General features: G+C 34.8%; 1 long non-coding RNA gene across 2 annotated transcripts; it reads left to right on the top strand.

Moving 5' to 3' along the window:
• Positions 1 to 1311: 1311 nt before the first annotated feature.
• LOC140627881 (uncharacterized) lies at positions 1312 to 10298 on the top strand. Of its 2 annotated transcripts, none has more exons than XR_012026400.1 (3): positions 1312 to 1672; positions 8144 to 8322; positions 9932 to 10298. It is a non-coding gene; the product is annotated as an uncharacterized lncRNA (long non-coding RNA). The 2 variants fall into 2 exon arrangements; XR_012026399.1 differs by having other exon boundaries at positions 8144 to 8246.
• Positions 10299 to 16926: the final 6628 nt, after the last annotated feature.

The following is a 16926-nucleotide window of genomic DNA, read 5'->3' on the forward strand; positions in this document are numbered from 1 at the left end:
ATTGAGATGCACCTTGCCTCATTAACCCCAGTACCTGGATCCCACAGACCCAGAAGAGTGATCATGGTGACCCAGACACCTTTATCTGTCCTGTGACTGCCATCAGTGGTGGTTTTGTTATTATGTTTTAGGCCTTCAAATTTAGATAAGCCTTATATGCCAGTGTGGCTGAGTGGGTAAGGTTTTCCTTTATGGCCATGACCTAATATTTGGCAGTGGTACTAAAGGATTTGTCTACTAAAGGATTCAGATATTCTGTTGTGCCTTTTTAAATAGTCATAGACAATGATTGCATTGTTCTTGCAACTGGCTTCTTATGCTTCTCCTAATTTCCTTAGTTCTTCCAGAAGCTAACTTTGATGGAGAGGTTAGTCTGTAGAATAGTTAGTAAGAGATGACCTAGTGATCAAACCCTGTGGAAGGGAAAAGAAAGAAACAGGAGAAGTCTAGCTGCTTGTAATATTGGGCCTCAGCTGTCTCTGGGGGAGCTCTGGAGAAGTAGAATCAAGGCATATCGGACCTAAAAGGCCACTATTTGACATTCCAGCCTTCTGCCTCCTGCCTTCATTAGTCTCTGGGTTTGGGCTTACCCAGGAAGGGTATAACCTTGAAAAATGTGTTTCTTCATGGTATAAACATTCCATGAAATGAATGATAAATGAAAGCTGGGGCAAAATGTCCTTCCTGGAAGAAGGATCTCTGTGGTCGGTTCATTGCTTTCATCACGTAAGTGATACTCTGAAAACCTGAGACACCAAAATATAAGGCTGAGCTGAAGTAGCTCTAGTTTAGTTGTTTCCAAAGATTCTTTGCAAACTATTATTCTTAAATTTTGCAATTAAACAATAAAGCTTTCCTCAGTTTATAATAAAACATAGCTCTACCTCTAAAGTACTGCTTTATTTTCTTTTAATATCTTATTGATTTAGTCATATAAACAAATATTGACATCTGTGATTTTAAATATATCCCCTGTGTGTCCTCCAAGGATGTATAGTCTCATTTTTTTAATTTATGAAGACCTAAAAATAATGACAAGAAAAAATAACAAGGCTCTGATTTATTTAGAATTAATGTTCAGTTGAATATTTCATGTTGATTTGCTCTTGAATTACATCCTGAATTTGTGTGACTTTGTAGAATATGTTTTGGAATATATATTTTCCTTTCTTAGTATTGCTTTTGTTATTCATTCGATGTTTATTAGCAAATGTTAGAATAAGCTAGGTGTTCTGTAGACCTATTTATGTAAAGCTTGTTGCCATGGTAACTAAGTGCTTCTCATTTAGAAAATAGACCAAATAAGGGGGGACAAAGGTGGGGTTAGGGTGCTGGAGAGAAAGGGTATCTAACTGCCCAAGGAATCTTTGGCCCTGTTAAGAAAGAGTCTGTTTGCTAGGGAGTAGAAAGGGAAAAATGGAGAAATAATTCTCCAGCCTCACAGTAATTGCTAGTTGCTATTCTTGGGTCAACTTATTAAAGAATCAGTAATGTGGCAAAAATAAATGAGCTTGTCTTAAGGTTTCATAATACTTAGTGATATACTTGGTCTCATCTGTTTGCCACGTAAACTGCTCAAAAAAGGAATGGATGTTAAGAATTGAACAAAACCCGTTATTCTTTGTCACCATATATGAACATCAACCCAATATCATTGTAACATTTAAGAAAGGTAAAGTAAAATCTCTTAACTTTTTTCAGTGATATTTTTAATAAAGAGATTTCATTCGTTCTTAATTAACTTCTAAATTGGTGGCAAGTTATTAATGTAGAAAAAATAAGTGTTGCCTGTTAGAATGTATTTTGACATTTGAAATGAAATACTTTAATTTGGTAATGCAGTCATAAAGGAATTATAAAAGCTGAGATAATTATTTGATTGAAATTTTCTCAAGCAGTGAAATCAAATGCATGGCAAGAAATGGGTTGTTTCCTTCGGCATACATGATAGGACCATCATGATGTAGTTAATTCTTATAAAGTGGCAGTTGAAGCAAGTCAATGATTCCTTCCTATAGCAAATGTCTTTTTGTAAAATGTATAAGGAGAGGTCATGGCATCATTAGTGTGAGGAAAATAATCATCAGGAACCCATTACAGGGTTACCTAACAGGTACTAACTTTATTTTTCCATGGATATTTTTTCTTCCTTCTTCATATGTAGATGAGTTAGAATTTGAAGCTATTTGTGGTTTTGAGTATTGATCCAAAAAGATTTTTAGAGAGTTCAGTATATTGATGTGATCCTTATAAATGAAAGCATCAGTAAATAATTTGCTACTGTAGAATGACTTTTAAATATTCAAGACAGTGAGTATTCAGAATACGAAATGTACTGTGCTTTGTTTTACTAGTCCTTTTTTCTTGACTCTGTCAATTAAGGTTATGAAATTTCTGCAGATATAATTGGTTGTTAACAGTTTATCTTAGCCAATAAATATTTGTTAGGTATTTGTTTTTTTTAACTGTAATAAATGTATTAAGAACTCATTATCAGAGTTTTTGTTTGGTAAGTAATTAACACACACACACACACACACACACACACACACATGTATATGTGTTTCTCAGAGATTACTCCCTCTCTTGATTTTAAATCTTTATGACAGAACTGAGAGAATTTGTAGTAACAAATTTAAAACTTAAAAAATAAAATATTAAATACTTTACAGATATGGGGAGAACTAGGAAACCACATGATTAATATAATTACAATGTTGGTAGATATAATATCTAATATATTCCCAATATATTTACACAATTTAAATAGGACTTGAGAAAAATTTGTAACATTGAATGTCTATATGGAAACTGGATTGTTTATGCCTCTTTTTGTCATTATTAAATATTTTCTGGAAAATTTTCACTTGATACATGATAGTGAAATACATTTCTCAGTGCCGGTATGAGATTCTGTTAGGTCAAGTGTATCCGTTATATAAAAATTGCAGACAAACACGTTTTGGTATATCCAGGCACATTTTCTTCTCTCTTACATCAACTCCATGCGGCTCTTAGCAACAATAAAGGGCAACTACCATCTAAATAGAGGCACAAGGATGTACCTCATAATCAGGTACGCTTGCATAGTGCCATGGCACAGGAAGGGCAAGATTGAGAATGAAGTAAATAAATTCAGCCTATTTTGTTGGTCAAAGCAAATTGTGCTGTCTTGCTAACTAACTTTAATCTCTTGTGGTTTTAGGAGGAGGAAAGCTGGAGGTCATGGGAGAATCAGTACTGTCTCCTTATCAAACATCTTTGGTTTCAGTGAAACCATTTACAGTAACTTCCAGTAGAATGGACATTAATTTTATCTGTGCTTTTTAAAATTCTGTATTAATTTATTCGAGAGGGAGTGAGAGCAAGCAGGGGGCAGGCTGAGGGAGAGGGAGAATCACAAGAAGACTCCACGCTGAGTGCAGGGGCTGACCTGGGGCTCGATCTCACGACCCTGAGATCATGACCTGAGCCAAAACCAAGAGAAGGACTCTTAACTGACTGAGCCACCCAGGTGCCCCAATTGTATCTGTGTTTTAATTCATGTACTATTTAATGAAAGTAGCACTTGACATCATTTTTTTGAGTCTGAGTAGTTTTTGCTGAAGTAATAATGTAGAAGAACAAAATGTATGTAGGCTCTTTGGAGTGAACACAACAATCATTAACAGATTTTTTTAAAACATGGCATGGCCTACTTTGTTCTTCATGTGGAAATACCTATTAAATCACAAATGAAAAAAATAACAAATGAGTCAACCTGGGACTCGTGTTTTAGCAGCACTGCTGTATTCCACTTTCAACACAACAGAATGCATTTTATATTACAAATAATGGTATGGATAGAGAATGCCAGGAAGCACTGACACAGTTCCAAAGATGATACATAATCACTGTATGTACTATTGTATATTCAGTCAACTCTTGTAGACTGACTCTTAACAGAGCACTGATTTTAAAGTCAGACCTGACTGAATTGTTGCTTAATAATTCTGACCTTCGGTATGCTGCTAAAGCTCTCTGTATCTCAGAAGTTTCATCTGTAATATAGCAATAATGAGTTACTTGTGGTTACTGCAAAGATTAAACACAATGACATTTAAACCTTAGTCCTATGCCCCAGCACTAATATTTCCTATCATTTATTGATATAATTATTTTAATGAATATAAACCTGCAAGGATTCCTAAAACTGGAGTGCGTGAGTCCACTCAATATGTGTGAATAGGGAGATGAATCAGGCAGTACAATCCCTTCTCAGAAAATCTAGGACACATGAATGCTTCCAGCTGGCTGGGTGCTGAGTTTCTGGTGTTACATTGTCTTTGAAAAGACTTGCAAAGTAAAATCAAAATAAGGCAAGAATCTTATAAAAATCAGTCCTATGTTGTATTGATATTGAATTGTTATGTTGTACAACTGAAAATAATATAGTGTTATATGTTAATTATATTTCAAATAAAAATATCAGTTATATGAAGCTTTATGGTTCTCAGTTTCCCTCTTTATAGTGAAGGAATGGTTTAGGAAAAGTTACTTGGAATTCTATAAGTAAAAGAATAGTAAAATCTCTTAGACCTTTATTGTGGGTAACAGCAAGACCATTAATATGTTATTGGAAGACATAATTAATCATGGAAAATACTATTTACATATAGGTCTCTGATATGATCATCAACATCTTTTATTTGTGCTCATCTTCTGGGCAAGTGATTGTAACTGGTTAAGATAGGTTCCTTCCACTTCTATTTCCTTACTGAAAGTCCATCAAACAGTCTCTTTACTTATCTACTTTTTATTTATTTCCATTGTTTTATATTTCCACCTCCTTCATCCATAGTTAAATGAAAGTAAAGATGCTTTAACTTCTTATCTCCTAAAATAAATTGTAAATAACAATGCAAGGTTTAAGCATTTCCGAAAATCAAATGTATGAGTCATAAATGTTTAGTTTATTTTTGTTCTCTGTAGAGTTCTGTCTTCAACCTTATAAAATATGTAAAAAGTCAAAAATAAAAAATATTTATGTATCTATGTACTTGTTTTTGCTTTGAGTAAATTTAGACAGTTTGTTTCTATTCTGGGAGTTCAGAACCTCTTAAAGAAACATATTGCTTAACAATTTCATTTTTGTTAGTATTTTCCCTTTATTATGAACTGATTTTGGTTAAAATGTTTTATTGATATTAATATTTAGTCTGTAAGGAAGTTTCTGGGTTGGAAAAATATTCTCAGCATTTTAGCATAAAGGAATGGATTTTAGGTGTCACTGCAAATAATGTTGAATTACTTTGATTTTCTTTTTAGGTTGAGTCATTCTTCAAGAAAAATCTTTTGATAGGCAGTGACATCTACTAGAAAAGTGGCAAAATGCTGCTTGCATTTGATACACCAAATGAACAGAGTTAACTCTAGAGTATATGAATTGTACTCAGAGCAGCACTTGTCATAATATCACATTTTTCTCTATCTATTTCTCACTCCACACACCTTTATCCTAAACTGAGAAAGGCAAATATTTATTTAACATGCATTGACATTTCTTTGTCCTTCCATAACATTGGAAATTGAAATTCCAGGCTCAATATTATGAAACCTAGAAATTTTATACTTTAATTTTTAGGTTTTCTCTATGTTTATATGATATATATATATATATATATATGCATACATATATTTGTATATGTGTTTATACATGTATATGTATGAATTTGTGCATATACATGTATCTTCATAAATTTTAAAGGACAGTGGTGTAATTAGAAAGTGATGAGAGCTATTGGAAAGATTTAAGTTGTCATGGTATATAGATCAAATTTTTTTCTAAGATAATCTTGAGAAAATTCATGATAGAACTTATTTCATAGCTAAGTGGTGAAATTTCCTTGAAGGAGGGATTCTTTATCTTTTTTTCCCATTTAATTGAGATAAAATTGACCTCTAATATTGTGAATGTTTAGAGTGTGCACTGCACTGTGATGATTTGATGTGCGTATATATTGCAAAATGGTTACCACAGTAAGGTTAGTTAACATATCCATAACCTTACATAGTTAGATTTCTGTGTGTGTGGTGAGAACTTTAATGATTTACTTTCTTAGTACCTTTCCTATAAGCAATACAGTATTGTTAACTACAGTCACTATGCTGTACAATAATTCTCTAGAATGCATTCATCTTATAACTGGAAATTCTTACATGTAAAGAACCTTCCTTTTTCGCCTTCCTTCCCCACCCCTCAAGCCTAGCTACCAATAGTCTAATCTGTTTTTATGACTCCAGTGTTTTCAGATTCCACATATAGGTGAAATCATACAATATTGTCTTTCTCTGACTTTATTTCACTTAGTATAATTCCTTCATGGTTCATTCATGATGTTGGAAATGACAAGGTGTCCTTCTCTTTTATAAGGGTATATATATAAGAGTGTGTATATGTGTGTGTATATGAGTGATTGATTGACTGATTTTCTATATCCATTCATTTGTTGATGGACATTTGATTGTTTCCATGTCTTGGCTATTGTGAATAATGCTACAGTGAACATGGAAGGGCAGATAGTGGAATTGCTGGATCATACGATACTTCTCTTTAATATTTTTGAGAAATCTCCATACTGTTTCCTATAGTGGCTGCATTTGGTTTACATTCTACCAACTGTGAACAAAGTTCCCTTTTCCTTTACAACCTCAACCAGCACTTGTTATCCCTGTGTTTTTTGATAATGGTCATTCTAACCATTGATGTGAGATGTGAGATGTGAGGTGATATCTCATTGTGGTTTTGATTTACATTTCCCTGATGATTAGTGATACTGAGCATCTTTTCATGTACCTATTGGCCATTTCAGTATCTTTTTTGGAAAAATATCTGGGCTATTTGCCCATTTTTAATGGAATTATTTATTTTCCTATTGAGTTGTATAGGTTTCTTATATATTAACTACTAATCAGATATGTGGTTTGTAAATATTTTGTTTATTATGTCAGCTGCCTTTTCATTTTGTTATTTTTTTGCTGTGCAGAAGTGTTTTAGTTTGATGTAGTCCCACTTTATTTCCTTTTGTTGCTTGTGCTTTTCATGTCATATTGAAAAAAAAATTCCAAGACCAGTGCCAAGGAGCTCTACCCTGTATGTTTTCTTCTAGGAATTACATGGTTTCCAGTCTGACATTTAAGTGTCCGATCCATTTTGAGTTCACTTTTATGAATAGTTTAAGATAGGGATCCAGTTTCATTCTTTTGCATGTGCATATCCAGTTTGTTAGCACCATTTATTGAAAAGACTGTCCTTTCTCTAGCAAGTATTCTTGGTCCCCTTGTCAAATATGACTGGATCGCATATGAGTAGACTTGTTTTGGGGTTCTCAACTATATTCCATTGGTCTCTTTATCTGTTTTCCTGCCAGTACCATACTCTTTGGATTACTATAGCTTTGTAGTATAATTTGAAATCAGGTAATGAGATGCCCCCAGCTTTGTTTTTCTGCCTCTGGACTTCTTTGGCTGCTAAAGGTCTTTGTGGTTCCATATGAAATTTAAGATTGTGTTTTACACTTCTGGTTAAAAAATGCCATTGAGATTTTGATAGAAATTCCAGTTCATTAACCCTTATTGAATATAAGCAGACTATGAGATTAGGAGTTTCGCATATGTACTCATTTTATTTTCATAATGTGGGGTAAGCCGTATAATTGGGGGTTGAGAAATTATGTAATTTCTTCACGTGATAAAACTGGAGAGTATCTACTCTGTTCCAGGTACAGTGCTAGTCACTAGGAGTACATCAGTAAGCTAAACTGAGACAGAAGTACATTCCTGTTTTATGGCATTTTTATCTGGCTGAGTGTTATTTAAAAGAAGACAACTGATATTTATGGAAGGTTAGGTGGTAATAAATCCTTTAGAGAAAATCAAACAGTAAAGGAGAGGGTGACTCGAAAAATAAGGAGCTTTATTTTAAAGAATATTATCAAAAATTGGGTATTATTTAAGATAAGTAATGCTAACTGCCAAAATAAACATAGCTTTGAAATCCATTGGGTTTCTATAATCAAGTATTATCCGTCTAATTGCAGTGTGGTTGACTCTTCTCTACCTTCTAATTACACAATTTGTTAAACTTTGTCCCAAATTGTCACAGGAGAAGAGGAATAAAGGAGGTCCAGGGAAATGTACCGAAACACATGGAATATTTGATCATACCAATCATCTGTTCCAGAGAAGGCTTCATGAAGGAGATATTTGTATGAAGACTAAAATAATTTTCCAGATATATTTTAATGTGAAAGCATATAAAAAGAAAATATTAAGGGCCTTGGGGTCAGTCATCAGCATTATGTATTTCATTGAACTTTTTCACCAGAGCAAAACTCCTAATGATTTCAAATTGATGCATTATGTGTCTTCTGATAGAGATGGATACACTTGTTTCTAAAATGTGTCCTCTTAAGATTTTATATATGGCATTTACGTTTCCTAGCACAAAAATAATATTGCAAGGCAGAAGAGTAATCAAAAATAGAGAAAAAAGAGAAAAAGTATTAAATTTATTTAAAATGTTAAACTGCCACATGTTTCTTGTAATAGTCACTACCAAGGTGACTATGAAGAACTTTATCCTATGCAAAGGAAACACAGTGGAATATAGTTTATTGGTGGCATAATATAAGGAAAGTGTGCTACCCACACCCCTAAGTAGTCACTTCAACATTGAATCAACTTGTCATCTAAATGCAGTTAGATGGGATTTGTCCCAGAATTTATCATCCAATTTACTGACCAATTTTTGTAGACGTTGCAAATAATAAGACCACTTCTCTTATGGTACAGAATAATTAAAAACTAGTCATATTTGATTTATTCTTATTTTTTAATCAGTGCTTTAACTGGAGACACAAAATTAGATTATTTTTATAACAGTGAAAAGAACAGTAAAATACTCTTTCCCATCTCCCTGTTCCCCTCTGTCCTCCACCCGCAGAGGATTATAGATTTTAGAGGATATTCAGGTAACCATTGATTAGATAACCCTACCATTCCAAAGAATGTCAAAATAGATGCCTACATGGTTTGGAGAATGTGAAGAGACTGATTTCTGAGCACCTATTCTCTTCCAGTCAAAGTCTGTGCTGAGGGGGGGCAAAAGTAATGTGTGATGAGATCTCTAGTTTAATATTGAACTTTCTTTTAATTCAAATACTAAGTACTCCATGGGGTGGGCAGTGGCAAAAGTTTTGGGGATACAGCCACAGAATATTGACCTTTAAGTGAAGAAGCTCATGTCTACAATGTGAAAGGTCAGAGGGATATAAGGAATTAGAAAAGGTGGAGTGGGACACCTGGGTGGCTCAGTGGTTGAGGATCTACCTTCAGCTCAGGACGTGATCAGGTCTGGGGATCAAGTCCCACATGGGACTCACTGCGAGGAACTGCTTCTCCCTCTATGTCTCTACCTCTCTCTGTGTGTCTCTCATGAATAAATAAAATCTTTTTTTAAAAAAAGGAGTAATCTCTACAAATGACTGAGTTCGAGAAAGGAAAAGGCCTTCTAGTTTGTGTAATCAAGATAAATTTATTAAAAAAATTAAAAAACATCATTTGTTACTTTCAAAAAATATATCAAGTAGCATACAGAAACAAGGCAAATGATCTTGAAAAACAAATAGAATATTGCTAGATAAAAAGTAGAGAGGTAGAAATGCAGATACCTGCTCACTTGATTCATCTGTGGGAGAGAGTGCTTCCTTTTATTCATTGAAGACTTCAGTGCTTCATTCAGAGTACCTCTGGATTGAAGTACTGTCTCTAACTTTCTTGTTCACCTCATTTGCCCCTACTCCTAGGCAACCTGTACATTAGACTTCGGCTTTCGTACCACAAGTAATCTGGATTTTAGTTCACTCACTCTTCTGTCTCCCTTCATTCACAGAGCTAGATGATCAGGATAGAAAAGAGAAGAGACCAAGAAAGAATGTCATCTCAGATGAAGTCTCAAGCAGATCACTTACACTTGAAAGTCTGTCTTCTCAAAGCAAAGGAACGGGATGTTCGTTTTCTCATGTCATTTACTCATTGGCTAGTGGTATCTCAGGGAGGTGTGGGATATAAAACTCCCAGGTACTATTAGCTCTCCTCCTTCAGTGCCTAAGTAGAATCCTAAGAATGTCACAGAAGGGATGCTTTAGCAGCAGTATACATAGAAACTGGGGCATGGATTCACAGAGCTAGTAAAAGGCCATTCAAATTAGGATGTCAGTAACCCTACCTGCCTGACCAATTCCCTGGCTCAGAATAAATTTCAGTCTTCATCTCTGTCCCATTAATGTTGTTTGTATTTCCCTTGGTATCTAACATGTGCTGTTCTATATTATTATTCACCTGCTATATATAATGCTCATGATACTCAATTCCTTGAGGAGATGTTATCTTGAGTTAAATTACAGTAAAAACTTGACTTTGTATTATGTAGTGTATATTGTGCTGGGTGAGTGCATAGACCACAAGCAAGGGAGAGTAGCTGCTCTGGAGACTTTGCAGTTATGACTCTATCCCATTTGAAGTAAATAGGATGGATAGCATGGAGAAGAGCAAGAATATAGAGGTTTCAGTCTCAGCCATAATGCTGCATCTTGATTCTAATACTTTCTGTGTGACAACTGACAGGTCACCTGGTGCCATATTAGCAACCCATTTAAATCTCAGTTTTGTCATCTCTAAAAATGAATATTTTAATCCTTTTTAATGAGGCTTTTATAATGCTACTCCCACGTGCTACATAGCAGTTATTCAGGTAGTGTTCTTTCCTTCCCTTTAAATTCCTTTAAATATTGAGCACAGGCTTTGCACAAAATATATTCATAATGTCAATTATTAATTGCAGGAGAAGCTTGAGTAGAGAAACAGAGGATGTACAGAGCTCTGAGAATATTCAGTGAGGGGTGATTAACAGAGTTTGAGTAGAGAGGAAGATGTAAATATCAATATGAATATATGCCCACATATAAAATTTTCATAGAAGCTAAAACAAATGTAGAATGTAACATTCCAGAGCAGACTGTTTGCATTTAATTGGTTGTATTATGGAGAATCTTTTAAGTTCTTTCTGAAAAACAGTACAAAATCATGATAGAGTATGGTGATGTCTTTGAAAAGCTGGAGATGGTAGACCATTTGGTTCCTAGAGGTTCTCCAACATGATTTTTTTCTGCTGAGAAACAATATCAGAAGTGACTATGTCATGGGGGATGCCCCATTCTGACAGGGATCCCACAATTTGACAGTCACTTGCTGTTGGCCACAGACAAGGTAAGCACAGCTTTTGGTGTCCCCTCTTTCTCTCCTACTCTGGACCCTCCAGTGTTTTAACAACCTGTCTTGATACCATGTTTGCAATCTGACAATACGGGAGACTCCTAAAAGCTAGTAAGAAAGTGGTGGATGGTAGCTGTGAAAAGAAGTAATAGACAATAATACCAAAAGAAAAAATCAAGCTGTGGAATTTATAAACCAGTTGTGTTTTGTCTTTTAGTTCTTCCTTGGGAAAATTAGATTAGATGTATGAACAGAAGCTTCTATGTCATTGAATGTGTTTCCCGGTCTTCAGGGGATACTTCAATGTGTATTACTATACAAGAGAGGCAATCCCACCTTTTGAACACTGTTTTCTACAAGATAAGTCTAATGTAAAACCAGCCTTCCTGTTCCTGTAGGCTGCTTATCCCAAGGGGTTGTCAGTATCCCCAGTGTAAAACTGGTGGGGTGCACAGCAGTATGTCCCCTAGCCAGTGGGGTTGTAATTGAATCCCCCTGTGTTGAACAACAGTGAGGAGTACTGTATTTGGAGGAGGGATGGTAGAGATGTTGATTTTTTTTCAGCTTGATTGAGGTTTAGTTGACAAATAAAAATTATATATATGAGGTTTCAAAATGATATTTTGATGTACAAATACATTGTGAAATGATTACCACAAAGGATCTAATTAACATATCCATCATCTTACAAAGTCAGTTGTGTGTGTATAGTGTGAGCACTTAAGATCCATCTTAGCAAATTTCAAGTATATAAGGCAATATTATCAAATTGGTTTGCTCTGCTGTACATTGGACCTCCTGAACTTACAGTATTGTATTTTGTGTGATGTAACTGTGGAGCAAAAACACTCTACAGCTGAAGCACGTTGGAATTTATCCTCACCTCTGAACATGCCACGTGATCAGACATTCTTACATAGAATGTTCACTGCAGGTTTTATGAAAATCATCATTTGGTTATCTTGTATTCCTCATGGTTTTCAGTGGATGCCTCCTATGACATCAGTCCCTTTTATTCTATCTTCAGTGAACATCTAAAGTAACTGTACTCAGTCCTCAATATGATTGATGAATTTTAGAATGGTCTTTAGTCACAAAATGATGTTTTTCTTTTTCTGATTAAAAAAATTATTCCTAGTGAATTAGGTCTTAGAGAAAGTTCTTCTTTCCTTATATCTGTAGTCATTTTTCATGTATATAAATGCTTATATAAACTCACAAATACATATGTATGTTTTAAAATAAGTTTTTTTAAGATTAATCATTTTTAATTCTATTTCTTCAAGTTTTTTGCTTTGAGTAAAATGATTCTCTGAAATATCTTTTAAGTGTAATCACAAGTAGAAATGTAGACCATCAAATCTGAGAGACTTTCCCCAGTGGATTTATTTTGAGTAGTTAGCTTTCTAGAATCTTCTTGCTTTTCAAATCTCTGTTTTGACTGATTATGCTTTCAGCCCAAAATAGCAACTCAGAATATTCAGGTTTTTAGGCACTTCTCAATTTTATAATGTAGACTATGGCACCCATTCATTATCTACAACTAGTGTTGATTTGCGGTTTTCAGTTTTTGTTAATGTAGATGCCCATCACTGGTAAAACAAGTGTCTTTTAAAAACTGGAGACATGGCTTGTCTGAAAATCTGCAAAGTAATTGTTTATCACTGATAATGAAGTCATTAAATTCAGCTTTATTTTTCTTTTTTTGCATCAAAGAGTGTTGGCAATTTAAAGCTTGTACTAAATAGCCTGATACTGTATTAGAAATAAATCAGAATATGGCCTGAATTTAGAGCCAGAAATTCAATCTTTAGATGCTGAGACAATGTGTACTTGGGTTGACACACACCCACACTTGAATGTTTTTCCTATTTCACATCGTTCTAAATACTCTCATTGAATAAACTCATTTCTAGATTTTTTTTACAGTTCACAAATATATGTAATTAGATTTACTTAGTGACAAAAATGCTGAAATTATTCAGAACTCCAATAAGAATTAGGTGAGCCTTTACTTCTAAGGCAGTAATCTTCAAATCTGAGCACACATTGGATTCACTTGCTGGGCTTGTTAATGCACAGATTTCTGGGTCCCACTCCCAGGTCTCCAAGTCAGTAGGGGGAGCAAGACTCCAGATTTTGCAACTATAATCAGTTTCTGGGTACTGCTGGTACCAGGATCATACGTTGAGATCCATATTTGTAAGATGTTTGACTCATTGTCTCCTCCTCATTCAATCCCCATTGCTCTCACTTGGATAACTGAAGTAGCTTCCTAATGTGTTTTACTGCTTCTACTTTTATCCTTAAGCCTGCTGACACAGCAACTGAAGAGATTCTTTTAAAACATGTATCAGATTATGTCTACCTAACAACTTCCTACCAGCCTTAATACAAAGTTCAAGTTCTTAACTTTGGCATGTGATGCTTACCTTGTCTGGCTTTTGGCTCCTTGTTTCATCTCATGCCCCACCATTTCCCCTCTTGTGACTCACTGTCCTTCAAGATCACTGGCCTTCTTGAATTTTCTTGACCAACTGTGCCAAGCATATTCCCACCTGAGGGCTTTTGCATTGAATTTTTCTTCTGAATAGGATTATTACTCTTCTTCCCCCCACAGATGCTTGTATGGCATCCTTTCTTATTTCACTTAGATCACTCCCATACAGGGTTTCCCTGATCACCCTATCTAACATAGCATGTTCTACTTGGCCCTTATACTTTTATTTGTAATATGTCTTCCTGCCCCAAAGTAAAAGCCTCCTGAGAGCATGAAATTTGTTTTGTTTTCTGCCATAACCATAGTGCCAACACAGTCTCTGGCACTTAAGAGATATTGAATAAATATATATTGGATGGATAAATAAATGGATGGTTGGAGGAATGTTCTTTTCACTGTCTCCCCTTCCTTGTAATCAAGACAATTATTTGTCTGCAAGTTGTCCTACTTCTCTTGACACCATGTTCTTCAGTATTGTTTGCTTATATAGAGGCGCTATCAGTTTTCTCATGGACACCTTACTTCCAAACCTATTCCCCTAAGTTATATTACATCTTTGATGATTAAAAAAAAACAGTCTACACATGCGCATGATTGAGGATCTTTGGCTTTCATTTGACCATCTCTAATTTTTAAATTATGTATCCATGTCTTTTTGTGGCTTGTACATTTTAAGTACTGTAGTACTCCATCTTGATATTCTGCTCATTAGACTACTAGCTGTGAACTGCAGGTATACATAGCACATTCATTGCCAGACTGAGATTTGGTATTTTTGTATGAAAATAATTAGGTTCCTGAGCTAGAAAAAAGTCAGCAAATGTTACCCTGTAACTCTTCAGTCAAAATATGACCTCTCTTGCATGATTTCCTGTTAATCACTGCTTATATCAAGTAGTATTTTCCAAACAGCTGGATCATATTGTAGCATGTCCATTGGAGGCTACATGGAATTTTGTATTTGCAACTAAATTTTATGAGGCAGAACCAGGCACGTTTGATAGCAAGAATTACAGAATCAAGATCAAGAATTGCAGAATTAAGGTTAAAAAATGATTTACTTTTGATTTCCAAGAGCATTTACTCTCAACCAGATGTTGAGAGTTCAGTCATTTCAACTAAGTATTCTGGCCTGTGAATTCTTTTTCTTTAACTCTCCAATCTTATACAGTGATTGCACCCACTCTTTTCTACAAATTAATTTAAATGTCTCACTTTGATGTCTTTCACAACTCAAACCTCATATTTCCTAGTGTTTGTTGCTTCTAAAAAGCCCAAGTAGTTCATCAAACTCTATCCAAATCCCTGTTTGTCATCTTTCACAAAAAATAAGCTTATACTCATGACCGTGTTTCTAGTAAGGGCACAATTATTCTTCCACCCATAAACGTAGCATTTAGGAAATACAGAAACACATGTAGGTGCAAATATTAGGACACATTAAAGAGTATTTGAGCAGGATATGTAACTTCTGACACATGCAATGTTTATGGTAGTTCCTCCAGCACCATTAAAGTAATGCAATTTACATGAACATCAAAAAGAACAACTAAACATTTTGGTATAACTCATATGGTGAATCTCTGATTCCTGTTAATTATATTCACTGGAATTAAAGCTGTCCTTCCGAAGAGTTGATCTAATAGTGTCAACCTTCTGCTCAGCAACCTTCAGTAACTCCCTATTGCCTCTAATATTTAGGTAAAATTTTCTTGCTTTGGAATTTAGTGCTTTGACATCATAAAAAGCTTCCATCTTCATGCCCCTGAACTCTTCTGACACATTCTCTCTGTTATGCTACTTGAAATGAACAACACCCGTGCTCCTCCAATGCATTGTAATAGGTTGATATTTCAGTGTTGGTGTTTTTGCTTTCCTCCCTCTGAATAGATAGTCATTTTCAAAGTTCTTTTAAAAAATTATCACCTCTTAAAATTATCATCTCTCACTTAAGACCGTGCTAAACACACCCTCTTAAATGAAATATAACTTCATCTGACCTTGCCCAAGATGGTATTAAAGCTTTTCCTTTCCCTCGAACCACCGTAACTCTGTTTGATGGTATACATTAGCACTGAACCTTTATCTTGCATATATAGGTATGAATATATTGCTATCCTTTTCCATATTCCTATCCTAAACTAGACCCTAAATACTTAAGGACAGTTATATTATCTCTTTTTACCTCTATTTCCTGAAACATGATGTTGCTGAATCTTTAGAATTAGGCCTGGGTTCAAACACAATGTAAATTACCACTTGGTAGACCTAGATTATATCCTAGTACAAGGTTCTGTGATACCATGATTGCAAATCAATGTTGTATATATCAATTCCACAATTTTTTCATTGAAAAAAAAGCAAAAGGATAATTTCTGCTTATTGTTGTACACAGGTAACCACTTACTCATATTTCCTAGATATGTTGATCATGTTTAGTTAAACTGGATAGTTTGGTCTTATGATCCCAGTGTCCAGTTTGGAATATTGGATCAGCAAGAACTGACTGAAGTGCTAATTATTCAAAATCAGGCTGATGCAGAACAGATGGAGGGTCCAAAAGCACAGAGCATGTAACACCTGTGAATTATATCCAGCTCAGTTACTGATCAGATTCTGGGCTCCATTCAAGGTGTTGACTTTGATCTTTCTCCAATTGTAAATGTTTTGTCCAAAACAACTGTGATCTTGGCACAACTTTTTCAGGAATTGCCCAGGACAAAAATACTAGGATTCCCCAGATGATAACTAGAGCTCATTATAGCCTTGTTACTCTGTACATGGTGAGAGAAACCCTCAAATTCAGAGGCCTAACCTAATGTTATAAATATGTTTGAAAAATAATAACTTCTCATAAATTTGGGGCTAGAATAAAAGCTTGTATTTTTTTCTGAGGTAGATGAGCAATTATTATTGGCTCAAAATGCATGCGTCTTTGGACAGGAGCCATTTTAAGATCTGTCATGAATGATCCAACTATAGAAGCTAAAATACGAGCTTATCTCTGTGAAGAATCCTTATGTTTGGGCATGCTTATTCTCGATTGGTCTCGTCTCAGTTAAAGAACTCTGTTATACTTAATGTAGGGCAGTATCGTACATGGTATCCATATC

This window comes from Canis lupus, chromosome X (genome assembly GCF_048164855.1).
Source record: "Canis lupus baileyi chromosome X, mCanLup2.hap1, whole genome shotgun sequence".
Lineage (NCBI taxonomy): Eukaryota > Metazoa > Chordata > Mammalia > Carnivora > Canidae > Canis > Canis lupus.